The following is a 15,387-nucleotide window of genomic DNA, read 5'->3' on the forward strand; positions in this document are numbered from 1 at the left end:
TCTAAATTAAATGTATATAAATAAATAATAAATTAAAATTGTTATCACTTCAAAAATGTATAATTAACTTAAAGAAATAATTGAATTAAACCTTTAAACTGTATAAATGTATTAATGCTATTGTTTTTCTTAAATTTGGTTAGAAATTATATTTATAATCTGACATTTGAATTATTTAATTATGTAATACACATTCAATTTGATGAGTAAATGTGCTGCAACACATTCATTTAATACTTCTAGGTTAAGCATTAATGAACTTTACTACTTTTCCCTATACTTTATCACAGGGAGATATGCACCCAGCTGACGGAGATCTCCCCCTATGTGTGAAAAGTTACTAGTAGTAATTTTACACTTGCAACTTCTGTCTTTGATATCTCCAAATGCTTGAACTGTAGACAAGTAAGTCTACACTTAGGTGTAAATCTACACTCAAAAATGGTGAACAGCAAAAGTGGAGACTTACGTCTCAGTGCAACAGTAAATTTACATGGGAGTGAGTCTACATGAGTAAATTTACCTTGGTGAATAGGGCCTGTAATGTGCATGGATGGGTAGGCTGATGCTGAGACAGAATAAGACAAATTATATCTGTACTGTCTAGTGTAGGGTACTGGCTATGGTTATCTGCTGGAGTACATCATGTCAGCTACAGGAGCCATAGACAGGTTACTCTTGTTAATCATGTCAATAATTTTATTAGAGGCAAATTAATCTTTAGCTTACTTTATAACACAATTTCTCTTAAAAAAAAATATGTTCAGATATAAAAAAGGTCAAGAAAACTTGACTGATCAAACATGACTGCTGCATTACACAAAGGCACGTAGTAGATATTTTCAAGAATCAGCACATGGCATCAGTTGGTTCAGCATAAATGATCATGTATGTAGTGAGACACTCAAAATTTAAATAAACAGAAGAACTGCATTAATGTTGCCTTAAATCCATGCAGTACCAAGTCTATAGGTTAATATGTCAGCACATTCTATTCTATTGATTTTTTTGTGATTAGTCTATTATATCCATATATTGTTGTGAAACCATATCTTTTAGGTGTCACAATCCAGAAGTATTTTGGTCTACTTTTAAAAGGTACCAGCAGATAATAATCATCAGTATTTACATTTCACCAAGTTACAGCATGCACCCATTTCTCAAATGTAGGAACAGAGCCTCTCATCCATCCCACTGTAACCTGTTGTTTAGCAAGCAATAATAGTGTAGTCGACATTTTCCTTATGGCCAGTATATGTATCTTGTTATATTATCTTTCCACCCGCTGTATAGTTGTATAGTGTGCATGTATATATATATATATTTATATATATACACACATTCCTTTCAGTGGATTGAAATCCCACCCAGCACAGACTCCAAGTTCTTTCTATGTGCAAACTGTGTATTGCTACCTCATCTCCGGGCGGATAATGATATCATCATTAAGCCCTCAGATAAAGGTGGTAATATCGTAGTGATGGACAACAAAAAATATTATCTAGAGGTGAAAAGGCAATTGAATGACCCACCAAATTATGTGCATTTGAAAGATGATCCAACACAGCATATTATGCAAATATATCATTATATGTTGAAAGAGTGGCAAATGCAAGATCTTCCGCTTCACTTCAGGCAGATACCATCGCTCACCATCTTCGCAAGAAGCCTCAAAACCTACATCTTCGACAGACCCCATCCTTGATGGACTGGAACCTGTGACCCCCCCTGCGCCTTGAGACCCTTATGGGTAAGTAGTCGCGCTTAACAAACACCTGATTGATTGATTGGATGATGATGAATTTCAGTACTTATTAAGAACAAGGCCTACCACTCCCACCATATGTGTGCTGGCAAAAGTGCACAAAAGCCTGGAAAATCCTCCCGGACGGCCCATTGTAAGCTCATGTGGTTCACTATTGGAGAATACATATAGGTTTATAGATATCTCCCTCTTTCCATATGTTGAAACCGTACCATCCTATATCCGTGATACAATTGATTTAAAATTGATTTAGGTATACTATGGAAATAAAACTATGTGAGGGCCACCATTGACGTGGTATTGCTGTATACCTCTATCAAACATGAGGATGGAATCCAAGCCTGTGAGTTCTTCCTGAGGACACGTTATCTTAGTCTACTTAATCATACACAGATGATTCTGAATATGATGCAATTCTGCTTAATGAATAATGTGTTTGTATTTGACAAAAATGTTACGAGCAAAATAAAGGTACAGCAATGGGAACATCCTTTGCACCTACTTATGCTAATCTTACAATGTGTTACTGGGAGGCCAAATATATCTGGTCCGAGAATCGTAAAGAAATAACGGACAAAGTAATAATTTGAGTATGTTATATAGATGATCTTTTTCTAATTTGGGAAGGAGCTACTGAGGAACTGGAATTATTTTTGAAATCTCTCAACAACAAAGCCCTGCACCTGAATTTTACCTATGTCTTGAGGCAAACAGAGTTAGAATATTTAAAGATATTTATCTATATAGAAGATGAAAAAATATGTACCACTTTGTTCCGTTTACCAACAGCTTGCAATAGTATTCTTGCAGCTAACAGTAGCCATCCAAAATCACTGAAATGGAGTGTACCCTACGGTGAGTTTCTGCGGGCTAGCAGAAACTGCTCAGAAGAAAAAGAATTTCTAACTCAACTAGATCAGATGTATGCCAGATTTCTGAGAATGGGATAGCCCGTAATGGTCTTAGACAATGTGAAATTGAGAGCTAAACATAGGAAAAGTGATTCCCTGCTATTTCCAAAAATAGGGTTGGTAATGAAGAAAACACCCAAGATTATCTTAGATTCATTACACAATTTAACACCTCAAGTGGAGCAATCACAGATGCCTTACAAAATAATTAGAAAGTACTCAGGAAAGGTGAGGATTTGAGGGCCTGTACAACTGAAAATCTTAACATCACATACAGAAAGGCACCCTCATTGGGTGACTCACTAACACAGAGCTACTTCCAAAATCCTGGGCCAAATAATGGAAGGCTGGATTGGTTAAAAACCAACGGTTTCTATAAATGTCATAAATGTAAAGCTTGCAAGTAATGCCAGAATCGCCAAGAATGTGTGACTTTCAGAGAAGGATCAAGGAAAGGATTTTGTGAAAGTACACACGTAGTTTATGTGTCGGAATGCCAGAGTGGCTAACAATATAAAGGCAGTACTGTAAACAAGTTGAAGCTGCACATTTTACAGCACATGAAAGCAATATTGAATAAGGATTTTGCATATGTCATATCTGGAAAGAGCATGATGGAGACGTGAAGAAATTCTCATTTTTTGGTATTGAACATATTCCATGGAGAATCAGAGACAGGGAATGTGAATTGACTTTGAGAAAAGCAGAATCTAAATGGAAACTGAGGTTTCGTGGGGTCTAAATACTGATGCTGAGTTATATACTTTTCTGTGAACTGTACTTCTTTGGGAATTGTACAATGACTCTACTGTTCCTGCCATCTTCGATCTGTGATCCTCGATCTTCCATTTCTCTCCCTCTTCTCCTCTGTTCTTCCTCCTTATCTCCCTTTCTCCTTCCAGTGTACCTCTCCTCTCCCTCTCCCGTGGGCTTCGCATGCATAGCTCTAAAGGAGAAGATCCATTTGGATTAATTTGATATTAGAAACTGTATTGATTTTGACAGAAATGAGGATATATAATCAGTGATTAGAGAGGCTCTTACAATAGTTCTGTTACAATCATGTGATGTTATAAGATATATTGGGTGTGATCTTTAAGATACTTTATCGTGATGATGAATTGCTTCAGAGCCGAACATCTAAAATCTTACTTTGCACTAGCACTTTTGGATATGTGATTTATTGCAGTGAATTTTACTCGTAGAGGGTTGTATCTCTAATTCTTGCATTAATTGCACATATATCCAAGAGTTAGACTTGAAAATTTGCACTTTAAGGTTGTGATTGTAGAATCTAGCCCAATACTGTTTAGGTTGTTGTGGCTGCTGTGATTTGCACATATACTTTTTAAGGGTATTTTGTGTTTTCACTTTATTGTCATTTTTAATACCAGTGTGACAAATTGAATATTTATTCTTAAAGCACTCACACGCTATACTTATCATAACATTTTTGTTAATTTTGAATGTTATTGACAAGAAGATCATATATGTAGCTGGACTAAGAAAATAGACACCGATGGAAGAGAACAAATATTAGTGCATAGAAATAATTTGTTATAGAAGCCAAAAGAGATACAAATAGGTACTTTACCTTATTAAAAATGCACCTCTCCTGATACATCTTATACTGTTAATCATCAACTTCGGCATATATTTGTAGTGTTCCTTTAAATGTGTTTTAATGAGTTAAGGGATGGACTTGTGTAGTCCCCTTTAAATGACACTCTGCTCTTTAGACTCGATGACCCAGATGTACGCCTGTGGCTGAAATGCGTAGGTCGTTTTGTATTCCCTGTTTGCACGAGCACTTTGCTATATGCGAAAAGAAACGAATAAAAGAAAAAGAAATCGCTAAAATTGAATTGTTTCCTGCTGTTCAATGCCGTCTTCTTATGTTTGCCCTCCGTGGAGTGTGGAGGGAAAGAGCAGGACCCGTGAAGTATAATTAAGCTTAATAACTATTTGGCCTCCCCCTTGCATTACCTACCTGTGAGCGGTGAACTCTGGGACCTGTAGATATCACACCAAACTACAGAGAGTGTGCCATCGGACGATCGGGGGCGGAACACTTTAAATCACCGGAAGTGCAGCAGAACATTTTTAAGGGTGGGTGGACTGGTATCCTGTTCATAGCGGCATCTGAAGAAGGCGATGTTTGCCGAAATGCATTATGCCTGCATGTCCAATTAAAGGTTGCCGAAGGTATTCCCCTGTGTGGCCTCTTGCTGTTCCATAATGGAGAAGTGTTGCTGTGGCTATATATATATATATATATATATATATATATATATATATATATATATATATATATATATATATATATATATATATATATATATATATAAAACATATAAGTAAGTAGTTATAGTTAGGACCATGTTTCCATAGTAAAAGTGTTTTTTGACTTACCCATATCTTCTGTGCTCTTTGACGAATCTTCACAAAATTTTCCAAGTAAGGTGTGCTGGTGATTCTTATTGCACATGTTAAGTTTCCAGGTGATCGCTCAAGCAGGGGCCAAAAAAGGGGGGGGGGGTCAAAAATAGTGTGTTTCCCATCTTAATTCCCATAGGAGCCTTAGACACGACTGCAGCCCAAACTGCTAGACGGAATGACACCATGTTTAGAAGGAAGATAGATTTTGGTTAGCAGATCACGCTTTCAATTTTCTGGTGTAAATCTGTATATCTGCATTCACGGCAAATTTGTGATGATTTCGTAATTAATCACAAATGCACACAATAACAGGCATGGCGTGATTGTCTGGCCGCAACTTGAGTAGAGAATTGCGGCTGCCATTTTATCTCATCGGAGCAGTCCCCGGAGCTCAAACCAAATGGTAGAAGTGGCATAAGGGGTCAGGTTGCATGTGCCCTGGCCCCATGAAAGGAATATAGGGGTATCTGAGGAAACCCTTATGAGTATAATAAGTCAAAAAAGTGTTTTTTTCCACTCAAGGTATTTGCAAATTCGCCACGACGGTCAAGGCGGCTCCCCATGTAATGTCGCGATGAATTTGCGAATATATGTTGCAACAAATTTGCAAATATCACTGCAACATTTTTTTTTTCAAATTGTATACACCCACCCTCAGTTTCTCTTAGACAATCACACACCCACTCAGCCACACGCCCAGAGACAGACGTGCCCACTGATAGACCCATTTAGAGACTCACGCCCTTACTCACAGACCCACTCAGGTACTCATGTACCGACTCAGAGACTCAGTCAGAGGCTCATGCACCCACTCACAGATTCAGACACCCACTCACATACGCCAGCTCAGAGACTGACATATCCACTCACAGATCCGCTCAGACTCTCATGCACTCACTCAGAGATCCACTTATATTCTCATTCACTCCCTCAAACACCCATACAGACTGATGCACTTACTCACAGATCCTTCGATATTCTGATGCAGTCACTCACAAACTTACTCAGACACTCATACACCCACCCAGAGACCTCCTGAGAAACTCATGCGTCCATTCATAAACCCTTTCAGACACCCACTCACAGACCCACTCAGACACGGAAGCACCCATTCACAGACCCACTCAGAAACATATGCAGCCAATCAAAGGCTCACTCAGGGACTCACACACGAACCCAAAGACTCTCTCTGGCTTTCATGCACCCACTCACAGGCTCACTCAGAGACTCCTACTCATAGAGCCAATCACAAACTCATGGATCCACTCACAGACCCACTCAAAACTCATACACCCACTCAGAGAGCCTCTGATGCACACAGACCCACTCAGAGTGATGCATCCACTCACAGATCTACTCAAACACTAATGCACACACTCAGAGCCCCACTCATATTCTCATGCACTCACTCAGAGACCATACAGACACTCATGAAGTCACTCACAGACCCATTGATATTCTGATGTAGTCACTCACAGACCCTCTCAGACACTGAGAAACCTACTCAGAAACCCATTGAGAGACTAATGCGTCCACTCACAGACACACTCAGAGACTCATTTACCCACTCACAGACCCAGTCAAACATTTATGCACCCACTCACAGACCCACTCAGACATTCACACATTCACTCACAGACTGAGACTGATGCATACAATCACTGATCTACTCAGATACTCATGCACTCACTCAGAGCCCCACTCATATTCTCATGCAGTCACTTAGAGACCCAGACAGACACTCACCCAGTCCCTCACAGACCCATTGATATTCTGACACAGTCACTCACAGACCCACTCAGCCACTCACACACCCACTTAAAGATTCACTAAGAGACTCATGTGTCCACCTATTGACCCACTCAAAGACTCATACACTCACTCACAGACCCAATCAGAGACTCATGCACTCACTCATAGACCCACTCAGAGACTCGTGCACTCACTCACAGACCCGCTCAGAGACTCATGAACTTACAGACTCACTCACAGACTCATGTACTCACACAGACTCGCACACCCACTCACTTAGAGACTCATACACACATTTACAGACCCCAGGTTTCCCCATCTCATTCATAGGAGGGAGGCCAGCCACCTTTCTGATGGGCGAGCCGTATCTAGCTCTGTGGATGTTAACCATTGACCCGGTTACTTTCACAAATTTGCCTTATTTAAAGGGACATCTATCATTGTTTGTTCACACAGAGGACCCCCATGACATGACGGTACAAGGCATGGCATTTCTGGCCTGGTAAAAAAAATATTCTTGATACTCATGGAGATAACTCCCTTCAAATTAGGGACATTGATGTTGTCTTTTAGGGAGGGTTGTGTCTGAAAAAGGAAGAGTACTGATAGGACCAAAACAGCATTGCTGCCTGCTCGGCATTCAAGTTTACTGAAAGTGCACTTGCTGAAGCCTTTTCAGCAAATCTCAAAATGTGGCAGGCAGCTCACTGCAGCTCACTGCTGGAAGGAGTGGGTGGTCGGTAGAGGGGTGGGGCTGAGAGGAGCCCCTCCTCTGTTCATTCATGCGGGCTACTTCCATACTTCAAAAAATATCCTTTTGTCTTGAAGCACTATCAATGAAATAACTGACCAAGGTAACTAGCCAAAAGTATCCAAGGTCCCAGCATCATGTGTTGCTCACCAGAAGCAATTCTCCCCCGTTGATCTTTTTTTTGGTCTAAGCAAACCATCTTTGTTCAGAGCGTCTATCGTGCACCAGAGGACATGCCTCTGATTTGGATATTGACTGAAACCAGCTTCTACTTGCTTGAGCTGCTCTTAACCTTTTTCCAAAGTCTGAGAGTACCTTTTTCAACCTGGGCAGTACTGTCCATCACCCAGTAGCGTAACACAACTTGAGTGGGCCCCCCTGCAAACTACATGGAGGGCCCCCTCTCTGGACTCAGTCAGGAGCTCTCAGGCCAGGGTACTGTGCTGAGGGGCCCCCTCGAGCTCGGACCCCACCTCGTGCACCACGGGGGGCTGCGGCGCTATGTTATGCCAATACCATCACCAGCAGGTCAACGACGGCCACTCATGACCTGACAATCCAGGTCGTGCTCAAAAGACCCACAAGAACATTTAAACGAAGAATTGAGTATATACGACTTTTCACAGACATTAATATGCTCCAGGAGGAAAATTAAAAGCTTACAATAAAGCCCCACAACATAAGCCTATAATAATTTAATAATCAAATGTTAAATATGTTTTTATGCTGATTGCCCCTGTTTCTACCTTCAAACATTTGGTGGTTTTTAGTTAGTACTTTTTTAAAAATGTTATTTCTTCCATTTACAAGACGATAAGTTCTTTAGTTACTGGTTTTGTATTGCATGTAGGTGTTACCTAATTTGATGACACTTTATTACCCGCTTTAATATCATCATGCCACTACGTCATCTCCCTTCACATTGATTTCCATGCCATCATACCATTATTAATGTATTAGATTATATTGTTTACCATTCGAATAATTATATGTGATACCGTTTGTGGTTTGCGCTACATAAGAGGACATACAATATTTATATAAAAGAGTCTATAACAGCGCCAATCAGGCCAACCACCCGGGGCCCCCAAATATGTGCCACGTGCGATTTATGCTATGATTTGGCATGAATATTTCTGCTTTTTTTTATCATCTCTGAATTCACGACCCATAAAATGAAGCTCGAATAACGCAGCTCCCCAGAGTCCAATAATTTCGCTGTAATAAAACACCCTCTATATTATTTTGGAACTTTGGCTTTGTTTAACTTTTCGGCAATAATTTTAGCCAATTTCAACCGACCTACTAAATATGCTCTTCTACCATCTAAATTCGAATTTGGCAGTGAAACAAACTTTTGGAGCCGTTGCACGCAATAACCTTTCTAAGGTTTGTCGCCCCGGCTCAGAGCGCCCCAAGGGGATACCTTTACTCATCGCGCAATTAAGACCAGAAAAACAACCCGTCCCGTGGGAGATTCGGGTGACTCTGCAATCAACATTTGAAGGCTGAAATTTCCATTTTATGATACGCGATGTAAAATCCACTTTGCAAGAAACTCAAATTTAAAGGCCCATCACACCCCTGCTGTATGTTCATAGCCAGAAATATAGTTATATTAAGTACCCGTTTATTTCCACTCAGATGTTTCTTGTTTCCCTGGCCTTGTAAAGAAACATCTCTTTCCATCTCTCTCCTGGTATTTTCTTGCCATTTTACTGCACTGTTATGTATATTTTCCATTTGTTTCAATTTGCTGCTTGCATAATTCGTGTTTGTATGTTAACACATACGCATATGTCGTACATAGTGATGTGATATGTGATTTCAACACAGATGCCACTGATGGCGTCATGATGTCATTTGTGACAGGGAAATACATTAACACACACACACACACATTTGTCAAAATTCCAGGGGTAGCGGAAGTCACACCACACACCCTTTGACCTCAATGACATCATATGACATTTGACCCTAAATCTTTCCTGGAAATGTTCTCGCATGACCTTAACCCTAATGATAGTTCTGTAATTGTCATCCCTGAAGTCCCATATAATAGCATGATTAGTATAACAGCACAACACAGCTTGATGTGCATTTCAGATAACACCTTTATTTTCCAAGTAGGGTTCTACCATGATGTGCAGGGGAATATTACTAATTTATCATTGTTTTATATGAAAGATTATGTTTCATTAAAAGGAGAATATAGTGCCACAAAACACAGACTAACACCGGGAACCTAGATTATTTATACCATAAATTGTGATCATTTACTGGTTCTCCCGGTGTATACCTCAACTAGAAATGTATTCATAAATCAAGGTGTGGCAAAAAATAAAAAGAATAGTATGTTCACCTGTATTCATCGAAATGGACCATTGGCCCGATTCACAAAGGTAAATTTGGTCATAAAGATAGATTTATGACAAAATTCGCCTCACTTACGCCTGCACTATACAGCGATTTCTGGGAGGTGTAAGCCCTGTTGCAGATTCTGACATCTCCACCATGCACTCTTAAGTCCAATATTCAAGGGCTGGGATTGAGGGAGTTCCTCGGTGTTCCAGGGCTTGCCTTGAATGTTTGTGCTGCTGTAAATCCCTTGCCAAGGTGGGAAGGAGAATGGATCACCGTCAAATTTGGTGGAGGTGTGGTGGAAGGAGCTACTCCACAGGCGACACATAGAAAAAAAAAAAATCTGCATTTGCACGATAGAATCCATTCCCACCATGTGAAGTTATCTGCCCTGGAGAACCTCATTCAATGGGAATGGAATCCAATCTTGGAACTTCCAACAAATCCCTACTTAAACCAGCTTCGAGTATAATAAATGCAAATAGGAGGAGCGCCAAAAAGCCTCAAAATGTTCAATCATCCATAATTTGTAAGTCACTATCACTCATGCAAAGCACATAGGTGAAGGTCTTGATCAAACACAATCATTTTCAATGTGATAAAAATATTGAAACATGGCAATAACTTGTTTAAATATTTTTATTTAATCACAATTCCCATTGAGCTGTTGAATTTATTTCTTTTTGTAGAACTTAACGCCTTAAACGCGGCGGGAATTTCGCCGCGGTGCGGGAATTCCACCGCGGTGCGGGCGTTCTAATGGGTGGACGGGGCTGCGACGGCAGTTGGCCGTTTGCAGCACTGGGGAGGGAGTGCTCCCGTCGGCTGTTGGCCGACGGGAGCACAGAACGGGTTAAAGGTCTTAACCCCTTGAGTGCTGCCCACGTTCAACGGACGTCGCGTGCACTACCTCGGTAGTGCTGCACACGTCTGTTGAACGTCGCGGCCCCGCCCGCGCAATAGAACGTTCCGCACCAGCGCGGAACGTTCAGCGCAGGCAAGGGGTTAAAGGGAAGTTCCAATGGAAGCTGGAGAAAGTAAACACTGCTCATCAATGTACTGTTTACTTTGCCAGCCCCGCAGACAACTATAAGCATTGATAGGTATGGCTATCATGGTGGTTCCTGTCAATGTTGACTCTGTCAAACATGAGGGACAACCATCAAACTCTTATAATGTTTTCCATTTTTTTTAACTCACAAAGTGGGAGTTTGTTTTAGAAAAATGAAAAGCTAAGTTGAGGGTCATTATTTTTTTTACAGGGGCGAAATTGACTCTACATTGAGTGGGCGTTGGCTAAACTCCAGGCCTGTTTTCCGTTGGGCCGTCAGAGGAGTATGTCTGCGACAGAGCTGGAATAGGCTCCCTCGTCAACATACTAAGGGGCATATTTACAAGCCCCTATCGCCAGGTGGAGTGGTGTGGCTCACTGGTTGTGGAGTGGTGTGGCTCACTGGTTAGAGGCGGCAGACCCGGGAGCAGAGGACGGCCCGGGACCAGGGTTCAATTCCCGACGCGGCAGGGTCTTGGACCAGGGTCAGCGGAATCGATAATTCTCGCCTCGGTGCCTACTCTAACTAGGGATCACACTCGGCAACTCTGGGCATTAGCTTGCCTCATCTCCACAAAGGCCCCCCACAAACGCCGGGGATGCCTGGTTTCACCTTGGAGATACCCAGCAGGGACCATCTCACAGGGAAAGCCAGGACGGGTTCCCCAGCGGTCTATAGCGCAGAGATACTCCTTCGGGAGTCGATTCTAGCGCGTTAGAAACCCGCAATTAATTAACGTCACTTTTTACAACATTTCTGTGCTGATAGGGACTTTGCATTATTTACAAGCTGCCACTTAATGTGGCTTAACACTGCCTTGTAAATAAGGCCCCCTTTCACGCTATGCTTAGCGTGAAAGGGGAGGGCAATGGCTGTTGCTGTGGGCTTCACACTACAACACCGATTGATTCTGACTTTGCCTCCTATTTACAAGGGAAGCGTAAATTGGAGGCAATGCCAGAATTAAGACCAGTGAAAACCTGGTCTTACCCTGGCGCAATGAGGAGAAATGTTTAATTTCTCCTCGTTTTGCTATTTTCATGTGTGCTACACTGTGCAGCATTCCAGGGCAAGGCTACCAGCTTTCGAACAACACTTCAGCTCAAGCATCTCCAGAGAAAGCTATTTTTAAAAATATTTTTTTCCATATGTGGGTGCAGGAGAGCTCATAACCAAGACTGTGTACGCATTAAAGAGGTTGTATCTATTCTTGCAGGTGTTGTATAGCACGGACGAGGTACTACATAGCAAAGGCATTGGGCCATGTTAAAGAAACTTTGTCTTGGGGCACAAAAACAACAAAAACCGAAAGAAAAATCACTTACTTTCAATTTTTACTGTTTGTGTTATATGGAATAGAGCAGTATTTTCTAAACTGGAACTCGTATTATATGTTAATATATGGGGAAAATAAATGCCCTCGACAACTTTTTATTTGAAAAGTTAGGACTACGTTTGAAGCAAAATAATTATTTTCCATTTTCATTAAATATATGTCAAAAGCCTTGATAAATCATTTTGTAATTTTTTTTTAGGTACGTGTGTTGATAGCGCAGTTGTCAAAGAGACCTACTGCTTAAAATGTCATGCAGAGGGGCTTTGGATCAGACCATTCCAACAGCTGGCTTTCTATGACCAGCCTCTTTCAGATATTGGCCTAAGACCTTGCAAATCATGTCTTGGCTCAGCCTAGTGTAGTATTTATCTCTCACCTATAGTCTGTTTCAGTGTTTTTTTCCAGTACTTTTGGGTAGGCCAGACACTCCCTGTTCCAATCACAAAGCCCCTTCTTGTTTGTATACTTTGAATTGTGGTGGGAAAGTACACTCAGATATGGGTTGGGCCAACTATTCCGTCTGTTTAGCTAAATGTTTTTGTATGAAAGAGTGTTTTTCCCCCTTAATGATGGTCACATTTATTGTGTTAAGGGAACCTAATTCTTTAAATCAGCAAATATAGAATTAAGAAATGAAACATTCTAAAAACGTTTTGATCACAAAAACCAATAACTGTTAATTATGTCCATCATTTTCTTATATGTTTCAATGAATCTCATATCCTGGCTGAAGACGGCTGATAGCAAGAAACCGGTCCTGGGATGCTTGATTCCGGTCCAGGGAAGACATGGCTTGGCAGTCGGTCTGGACTGTTCCCATGAGGCACAGGGTAAAGACTGATTTGCAGATGCCCATGTCTGAACTAGGGTGGCGTGGTGAGCAAAATAACGATGGATTAAACCCAGATCTGTGACTGGGGGTGAATGTTTTGCCAATGTGCAACATTCCGTCCATCACCTTGTGTGTTTTATAAATAATTAGATTACATTAGCACAAAGAGTGTGATCACTGAATTTTTCAGCCTTCACTTGAGTGCTTGCTTTGAACTATGGTACTTTTTTACAACTAATGCCCTCTCTAGCTGCTTTTACTGGCTCTCTCCTGCGGGTTTAGCTCTAATGTGCTAACACTACATGCAGTAACACATTAAAGCCAGGCCTATTGACTTTGCCGGTGCTCGTTCTAAGAAAGGGCAGTTCATGGTTTGTAAAAAGCTCTATGCCACATGAAAAAAGAAGCATGGATCGATGATGTATTTTTGCAGGTTAGCCCTGGGTCAATAAGCTTTCTGTGATAGACACTGTAGAAAAATATTTTTCTAAATTAATATTATGCAGATAACAACAGTACAAAACAGTTTGTTCTGTTTTTTTGCACCGCAGCAAGCCTCTGCAGTATGACTTCACGGTCCAAATGATTGTGTGATCTCAACAATAAGCACTGAACAATAAATCTGAATTAGGGGTATATACAGACGTAAAAAAAACTAAGAAACAAGGCACATGGACTCTTAAAATGGAGATGGGAAGATAGCGCCATTTGACCAAACAAGGCACCTATCTGTCCTAACTCCTCTCCTCAATTGACCATGTGTCTGATTGTGAAGCTGCAGACATGCAATAGACCCGCTTCAGGTGGGAAACTCCCGATTTCTGAAGCCAAAATGAACTTCATTTTGGCTGACTCCCACGCCCACCTGAAATTGTCTCTGCTTCAATAGAAGTCAATAGGGAATGTACATTCTCACAGTTATTGTTTTTTAAAACTCCCACCTTCCTCTTCAAAATGTTGGCATGTATGGCACACTATACCTAGATGTGACAATAGGGCAGTGCTGCCCTGCAAACACTGAACCCAATTCCCGAAACCAATTTTGGTCCTAAAGTACTTTTACTATAAAAAAGGGCTGACTCCATACCTGCAAGGCAGTCCCAAAAGGCGACCCACATTTGTGTAATGTCACAAGCTAATCCCATCGAGGCGTACTGTGCAATGTAAATTTGTGATGCCCACAAACACACATCTATATTTTGAAATTTCACAAACCCCTCTGAATCATTTCCACTAATCAAGGGCTGGCGTACAAACACTCTTTAGGGAGGGAAGGGAAACGGAACACCCCAAAACTTTGTGGGTATGTATGGCAAGAAGTTCGTTTCTCCAAAGGAAAAAATATTTTTTCCACATGGATAAAACCAAGAAAAAAGGGATATCCCACAGTGGTGCCTTTTCCCAGCACGTATTTGTGTCCAATTCATTACCATTGACATTTCTGCACACTGATGTCACGTGGCTTTCTTTCCCGGAAGTAGGTCAGAAACCAGCGAACTTCGTGGGGCAGATTTACAAGCCCCTTGCGCTTCTTTTATGCCGTTGTTGCGTCACTTTTGTGACGCAACAGTGACGTAAAGCCAGCGCCATGCTGCGGGGTATTTACAATGTGATGCATCTGGGAGATGCGTCACGTTGTAAAGCCCTGCGCCACATGTAGGTGTTCCGGCACAGGGGGCGGGGGGGCGTTGCGGCGCAGGAATGCCTCCTAAAAGTGGCTGAGTGAAATCTACAAGATTTCACTGAGCCACTTTTAAGGCCATGCTGCGTCAAAACCCTGCGCCTGCTTGAAGCAGGCGTAAGGATTGACGCAGCATTTTAAGGATAGGGCACCCCCGAGCCTTGCTAGAGCTGCGTCACGCTTGCCACGCAACTCCAGCAATGCGCCGCCTTTACGGCGGCAGATGCGTCACGCATCTGTCCATTTTTGCCCCATGGTGCGCCGCATTGTAAATGCGGCGCATTCATGGTGGCGGAGCCGTGACGCACATTAACTGGCGCATCCCTGCTGATATGCAGGGATGAGCCAGTTATTGTAAATCTGCCCCCATGTCTTTCCAAGACCTACTGCCCAGAAGTTTTCTTTCCGATTTTCTTTAATGATAATAACTCACTAACCACATCGCTTTTAAACAAAGACACTGCTGCTTCATTATCAGGATTCGAACATGGCGTCTGTGTTTACCTG

The sequence above is a fragment of the Lissotriton helveticus genome, chromosome 5_1 (genome assembly GCF_964261635.1).
Source record: "Lissotriton helveticus chromosome 5_1, aLisHel1.1, whole genome shotgun sequence".
NCBI classification, from domain to species: domain Eukaryota; kingdom Metazoa; phylum Chordata; class Amphibia; order Caudata; family Salamandridae; genus Lissotriton; species Lissotriton helveticus.